We start from the raw sequence: 7,817 nt of genomic DNA on the forward strand, positions 1-7,817 counted from the left end.
CTATGTTTCATTCCCTCTAGGGAGAAATTGTTTCAGTTTGGCCTAGATTCATCCCTCAGCTTATTTGTAAGATATTGAACATCCATACCCTTCGGTTTTTCATATGATTTGATATTAGAGTATCATCAAGTTTATCTGACCAGACGAGACACTGTAAACAGGTGCTGTCTGCTGCCGCCAAGTGATGGTCTATTCATGCCAGGATATTAAGCACATCCTGCAGATTGGTGTAAACACCAGGTGGGATTCTAATCCGTTCAGACCAGAGCCCCTCGTTCTTTCCTCCTTAATGAATGAAAATCTCGGGGAAGTCCCTGCTCAGGAATTCTCTATACCTTTAGAAATCAATGAGTCTCATTCCAAAATGACCACAAAAGAGGGCTGGATCAATGACTCCCAAGTCTCCTCTAAACATAACCTGTTGTTTGGAGTCACCACAGAAATTTACATAGAAGTCCCAAGTTGACATGTTGCACCTTTCTTGTGCTAGGTTAATCTTTTGGGGTTTCAGGGTTGGAGAAATCCTCCCTCCTTTCCAAAGTTGAAGCTTTCTGGGAGCTTTGAGTGCCTGACTTACTACTAGATCATTTTCCTATCGGGGCTGTAGAAAAGACAAAGTAAGATGAGGCGATCCTCGCAACCAGGGGATAACTTCTGAATCTTACAGTCTTCAGAGCAGAGCCTTTGGTCTGTAGGAAAAAGGTAACACTCTCAGACTCAAGCAGAGCCATCTTCAAGGGGATTTCCCAGGAGGAGGGACAGCCCTGCTTAGTGATCTGGTCAGGCATTCTCTGAGGTGCACAGGCACTGTGTTAATAGCTCTACTCTCACGGCTTTGCATTGCTTAGGCATACCAGGTATCATGCTGGCACAGGTGGTCTGAAAAATGCAGCAGTTTTGGAGGCAGGCACACTGCTCTTTTGCAGGAAATGAGGCTATGTCTTATCTATGATTCAAAGGAATAATGTGAAAGTTGACAACTGTGGCAAACTACTGGCTCTCCCCCAATATCAATTCTCTTTTTTCCCATAGTAACAGAATTCCAAATATGTAGCTGGGAACAGCCATGAAGCTCTTTCAGTCATATGACTAAGTTTTGGCTAATAGGATATAATCAGAAGTGGTGTCATTTCTGGGCTGTTCCCTTAAAAGGAAGGGGCAGGCCATGTGGGTCCTGAACCCATATGGGTCAAAGGATGGCAGAGCTACATGACAGAAGGCACCTGACTTTCTGGCCCTCCACCTGCCATACCAGGCCTGGACTGCCTAATTCCAGATTGTTGGATGAGACAGGAAAAACCATGTGTTTAAACTATTATTTTGGGTCTCTGTCCAAGCAGTCAAGTCTTTATTCTAAGTCAGTGACTTTGGATTTCAGTAGAGCAGAGTCAGTTTTAGTTGAGAACATTGCCTCATCACTCCAACTTATCTGTTTTCAACAGGTAGCCTTACTTCTCTCAGAGACATATTCCTTGGAGAATATGGATGCTCTGCAGCTTTCATTTAGGGTTTTGCCTTTTGGGGACGACCTAGAGAAAGAGGCCTATGATGTTAGGCCTCAGCTAGAATAGGGAGTGGAGATCTAGACTTTTCACTTAGATTCAAAAATCCTACCCCAAACTGTCACTTCTCTAAACGTTGCCATATTTCTCTGGCACACCCACCCCATGATCGAAGTCTGAAAGAGCAGGAGCACTTTCTCAGACATGACTGCAATGTTTGAATTTGTTGCTAGGGCATCTATGGGATTTCCATATCTTAGGAAAGAAATCTAAGATTTCTTTGATGCTACATTCTTCTTTAGCCAGAAATACAAGGAAACCACTGTTTGCTATGGCATTTTGGCAGAAATCTGAAATGTGGTCTGGATTTGGGAACCCATCATCCAAGAATAAGGCACTATTTATGCACAAAATTGTTGAATTTGGATGGAAACTAGGTTCAGCTGTACTTGTGAAACCACTGTCTTGCAGGGTCAAAAAGAGCTTATTTTTCAAGTAAGTGTGTTTCACTGTTTACTGGCGACTACCAAAATAATTATTTCCTGTGTGGGTCAGTAGGAGTGAGGTAATCCCAAGGAAAATGTTCCATTGTGCTTACTGGGCTGGGCAGTGCAGCGGCTCCAGACATTCCCTTAAAGCAACAGTGGTTATGTTGAATGGGAAAGTCTGGTTCATGTGCCCCTGGGAGGGAGATTCATTTTTTATTTGATACTTTCAGGATCTTGTGAGAGACAGCAAATGTGAATGTACACATATATATATACCCCCACACTATCATATCTGTGGGTGCTCTTACCATGTTGGTTCATTTAAACAGTTTTATGGATGTTTTAGAAAGTAGTTCCAAAGGAGCCAAGATAATGCTCTCTGCTTCTGTCAGTGTAAAAGTAGAAACTTATCTTGCATGAGTTGTTAATTGGTTTACTTGTCAGTCTTGAGCCACTTGAGGGCATGCTTTATTTGTCTTTCTCTTCCCAGCCCATACTAACAGGCCTATGACTGAGTACAATTCTCATTAATCATTTGTTGGATGAATGAATGGCTTGCAAAGGAAGTGAATTCCAGGAAGGTGACTACTACCCCAAATCTGACTGACACTATAACACTGAGATGAGAGAGTTTGCCAGAAGGAGCTCCTAGCCAGCCAGGATTGGAACATCATTGGGGTGCCAAACTCCATGATTCCAGAGGTTAAATAACTCTGTGCTGCATACCACCATCCTTCCTGGAATAAGACAAGTAGGCACAGAATTATAAAGACCAGTTGTTGTTAGATTCTGGCAAAGTAGAGTGAATTGTGGCAGGTGGATTAATAGGTGACAATCAGACTAGGCCAATGGGGTACCACTTCTGGTCCATACGATAGAAGGATGCTTTTGAATATACGCTGTCTAATATTTCACCTTGTTCACTACCTTCCATGACTGCTTTGGCATGGGAGCTTAGGGTGTACATTACAGAATAAAGAGCTGCATGTTATAAAAGGGAATGTTCATTACTGATTAAGCCACTAACCCACATTTTCATTAAGTGCCTGCTGCATGCCAAACATGGTTTTGCTGCTGGAGTACAGAGGTGACGCGTCAGGCACAGTTCCTGCCCTTAAGAAGTTTAGCCTCTACAAAGATATACAATGTAACCAAAATGTTAAAAAAAAAGTGAATTTGAGATACATTGGTGTGGTTTCACTTATCAATAGTTTATTTTTGTTTTTTTTGCCATGAACCATAATTTTGTATGGCTGACACACAATGTGTTTGTACATTCACGGGTTAAAAGGCATGTATGTAGTTTCTAGTTTGGGGCTATTATAGATAAAGTTGTTCTGAACAGTCATGTACAAGTTGTCTTAGGATCATATGCTTTCAGTAAAGAAATAGCAGGATCATATTATAGGTGGATGTTTAACTTTTTAAGAAACTACAAACTATTTTCCTAAGTTGTTGAAACATTTTACATTTGTACCAGCAATTTATGAGAGGTTTAGTTTCTTCTCATTTTTGCAAACATTTTTTACCTTATCTTTTTAATTTTAGCTATTCTAATAGGTGTATAGTAGTATCAAATATTGGAAAATAACCAATGATTTTGAACATCTTTCCCTTTGCTTATTTGTTTATTTCAGCATCTTTCTCTTTATTTGCCATATGTATATCTTTTTGTATAGTGGTTTAAATATTTTGTCCATTTTTAAATCAAGTTGTTTTCTTATTATTCAGTTTATAAACAATATATAATTCTTTGTATATTGTGTATAATCGTCTTCTATCAGTTTTATTGATATGCAAGTATTTTCTGCTAGTCTGTGGCTTGTCTTTTATTTCTTTTTTTTATTTTTATATTAGAACATGATTTTTATTTCATCATATTATGGAGGTACAAATATTATTAGGGTTACAAATATTGCTCCTGCCCCCTCCCTCCCCCCCCCCGAAATGTCCAATCCCCTGGTGATGTGCATCGTACACATTATGGAAACATACATCCCTTGTCTTTTATTTCTTTTAGTGATGTCTTACAAAGAGCAGAAGTTTTAAATCAATGAAGATCAATTTATCAATATATTCTATTATGAATGCTCCCTTTGTTACCATGTTTAAAATACATGTGTCTAATTCAAGGTCATGATTGTCTCCTACATTTTTATTCTAAAAGTTTTATTGTTTTAGGTTATATATTTAAGTTTATGCTACATCTTGGGTGATTTTATTTACATATGAATATTCCTATATGGATTCTCCAGTTTTGCATCTTTGTTTAAAATCACTTGTCCATATATGTGTGGGTCTATTCCCAGAATCCATCTTCTTCCCACTGATCCATTTGTCTATCTTTATGTCAATACCATACTGTTATGATTATTGTAGCTACAATGTATAATAAAGGTTTTTAATTTTTTTTCAAAAAATAAAAGAAGAAGTTTAGCCTCTAATGGAGGATAAAGACAAAAATGCAAGCAAATACATAAAATAATTATAACCTGTGGCCAGTTGTGAAAAATAAATTGAATATTAAGGTAGGGATTAAATGGAAATGCATAGATATAGTGGTCTGATATAGCAGTCAGGAAGAGGAATGAGCCCTGGGAAGAGAGAAAGGGAAAAACATTTCAGGGAGAGGAAAGAACTCATGTTAAAGACCTAAAGTCAAAAATAAATTGATGTTTTAGAGGATAAAAAACAAGCCCATGAGTCTCCGGGAGAGTGACTGGGGGAGAGTGTGCCCTAACTGGCAGAGCCCTCAAAGGAATTCTGGATCTGCTATCCAGGACACAATACTGAATGGTGGATGCTGAATGTTTGCAGAGTGGTCAGCGGGCTTTACATTATTATCCACAGCAAGAGGTCTGAGCTGGAGTGTGGTCCTCCAACTGCATGTTTAGTCTCATCTCAGCTATATATGTTCCACCCTGCTGAGTAATAGTGAGAAGAATGGAAAGTTGGACTAAGTTTCTAAAATGTGGGAGAAAAACAAGTACAGGTGAAATTGTAGAGCTTATGATTCTGGCCCAAGTATCAGGAGGAAATGAGAAAACCTGGGTTGGAGTGGCCATCCACACTCAACTAGTATTTGGAACTGGAGGCTACAGAAAAATATTGATATTGAGGTCAACAATGTTATTTGTACTTTTTGCTTCTGATCTTTCATAACATAAACTCTCTGGGAAGTGTCCTTTATGGATGCCAGTAAGATGCTGCCTGATTCTAGTATTGAGAGTACAGGGCACGCAGTAGTGTGTGTATCACCCACATGCAGGTAGATGAGATGCTGATGGCCACCAGACAGACTGACTTACTCAGGGGTTCTTAACCATGGGTCTAAGGTGAACTTGGTTGGGAAAAAATTATGTCTTCTTTAACTGAAATTTAACATTTCAATGATATATTTAGGCAACAAACCACAGTAATTTTAGCAGTACTTGTCACTTTGTCATCAGCAGAACTCACAGATATTTTCATATCACATTATACTTGAGGTATAGGTACCTCAAAATATTACTCATGCTTATCACTACTTCCAAAATTATGGGAGTTATCACCCCACAACTAGATCTTGAGATGTTAATAATGTATATTTATTACCATATCATGATATTACGATATCATGAATATTTGCTTTAAAAAATATTTGAAAATTGCATTTCAATATTTTCAGTTTTCTTGCAAACATGTATTTTATTTTGTGCATTTCAAAACACGATTGTGAGAAGGGGTCTTTAGGCTTCTGGAACACCAAAGGGGTCCCTGAGACAAAGAAAGTTAAGAATTGTCAGATTTATAGGACACAGTCTTGCCAGTTGGCTATAATAGGAGTGTTTGGGATGAAATGTCCACACATCCACTTTCTCACCGAGTAGAAAAAGGGAAGAGGCAATAAATACTTGTCAACCCCATGTAAACACAGAAACACATACGTGTTTTTGTCCAGCTTGTATATCAATTCAGGGATTGAATTTCTGAGAAATAAAAACAGAGAATAGATCTAGAGAGCAGAAAGGGACGTCTGAGAGAACCCACAACCTTGGGTACAAATCGTGCATTTCCAAAAACCTTCCCTACGTAGAGATCTAGGAAAAGAACGGATATCATTTTCTCAAAACTTGGACCTCAAAACAAGGCCTGGAGAAAGTCCGTTCAGACAGCCGTGGCCCTCCCCATTCCCTTGGGCTGTAGTCTCGGAGTCTTCAGAGAGGACATCTGCAAGCACAGTGCAAATCATTAGCCTGTCTGCTACCTCCCGTTGCTCAGCCACTTCATGGAGGCTATTTTTAGGAAGTCTGAATTCTCGGTAGAGACGTAGCACCAGCAGCCAGCCCTGAGAAGTCAGCCTGTTTCCCAAACGTCTGAGGTGGCTCCCAGAGATGAGCATGGTACATTCACTCCCCTCTCCTGAAATGAAAATGCCTCTGTTTCTGCCTCTTGAAGGGCGGGAGAAGAGAGGGAGAAAGAGATGTTTGTTTACTTCTTGAGAGATTTTAGAAATTAAACTTGAAGCTTAGGAGGCCATTCATTCACCCCCACACTCCCCTCCCACCCTTCACCACACAAACCGAGCGATGGTTTCTGGCAGTGCCTCCCTCACTGATTCACATAGTCTGGTGGAAGCTCCTTCTGAAGGACGGTTTCGTGGCAAAGAGCACGAAGTCAGAGTCAAAGGATCTGTCAGCTTTCCCAAGATTGTACTCACAGAGCTGGAGGAAGAAGTGTGTTTTAGCCCTTTTCTGCTGCTTACTAGATCTTCTCATCAATGAATGGATTAATAATAATGATTCCTACATAGAGGTTTTATGAGATACCGTGTATGAGTTGCAAAGTGCCTGATTGATATTAGTTAATCTGTAACTGCTATAACTTTGGTTTTGCTAGACAAGTGTGAGAGTCTAAAAGAATGTTCCTCCTGTTTAATGAATGCTAAAGTATTAGCTGATGTCCTAGGGCCACTTCCTCTCATCACCTTGGTTTCTTCCCCTACAGATTATCCTCTACCTCTCATGCCTTTGGTCTTTCTCTCCATGATGTGTTTTGTGCCTGAGCATGAGAACATGCTTACATCTCTCCTAACTGAAACAAAGCCTCTCCTGACCTCATGCTCCAGTGGCTCCTGCTGCCTGCCAGTCCCACGGCTGGGACCTGCCTTTCTGCAGAGAGCAAGCATCCTGCTCTGGGCCACGTGGCAGCTTAGTGGTAAAGACTAAGTGGGACCTGTGGTTTCCTGGCAAACTTGTGGCTGGTGGGTAAGTCTGCCTAATTCTGGCATGCTTGTTACAGTCGCATGTCTCAGCTGCTTTCTCTGGTTGTACGCCATCAGTGATATTCTCATCTCCATCAGCCTGACTCCTTTGTCTTTCTTAGTTGACCTTATTTGATTTAGGAATGAATGAGCAAGTAGAAAGGAGTAATTTATTAGCCACCTCAAACTCCAACAATGGAAAAATGCCAAGATTTAAGGGACAGGTGGGGAAGAGCAGCCTGCAATCTGATCTGGGTTCACAGCTTTATTATAATCCTGACCCGGGAGTCCCATGAGTGCCATTTTTTATGCTCCCCTGTCCCCTTCCCACGCTTCCCTTGGACTGGTCTGAGGTCCCAGGATCCCATTCAACACAGTAAGTCAGACAGCCCATATCAATCAATCGGAGCTGATGGATGGGATTAAATCTATCTGAAATCCTGGCTCTACTATGCTGATGTAGGGGGCCAAGGGAAACTTCCCTGTATCCTCTGAAGGTTTGCTGAAAAACCAACTCCCAAAGGCAGATTAGTAGGAGAAAAGGCATACAAATTTATTTGATGTGTATACACAGGGGCCTTCAGA

This window comes from Microcebus murinus, chromosome 8, assembly GCF_040939455.1.
Source record: "Microcebus murinus isolate Inina chromosome 8, M.murinus_Inina_mat1.0, whole genome shotgun sequence".
In the NCBI taxonomy this organism is placed as follows: Eukaryota; Metazoa; Chordata; class Mammalia; order Primates; family Cheirogaleidae; genus Microcebus; species Microcebus murinus.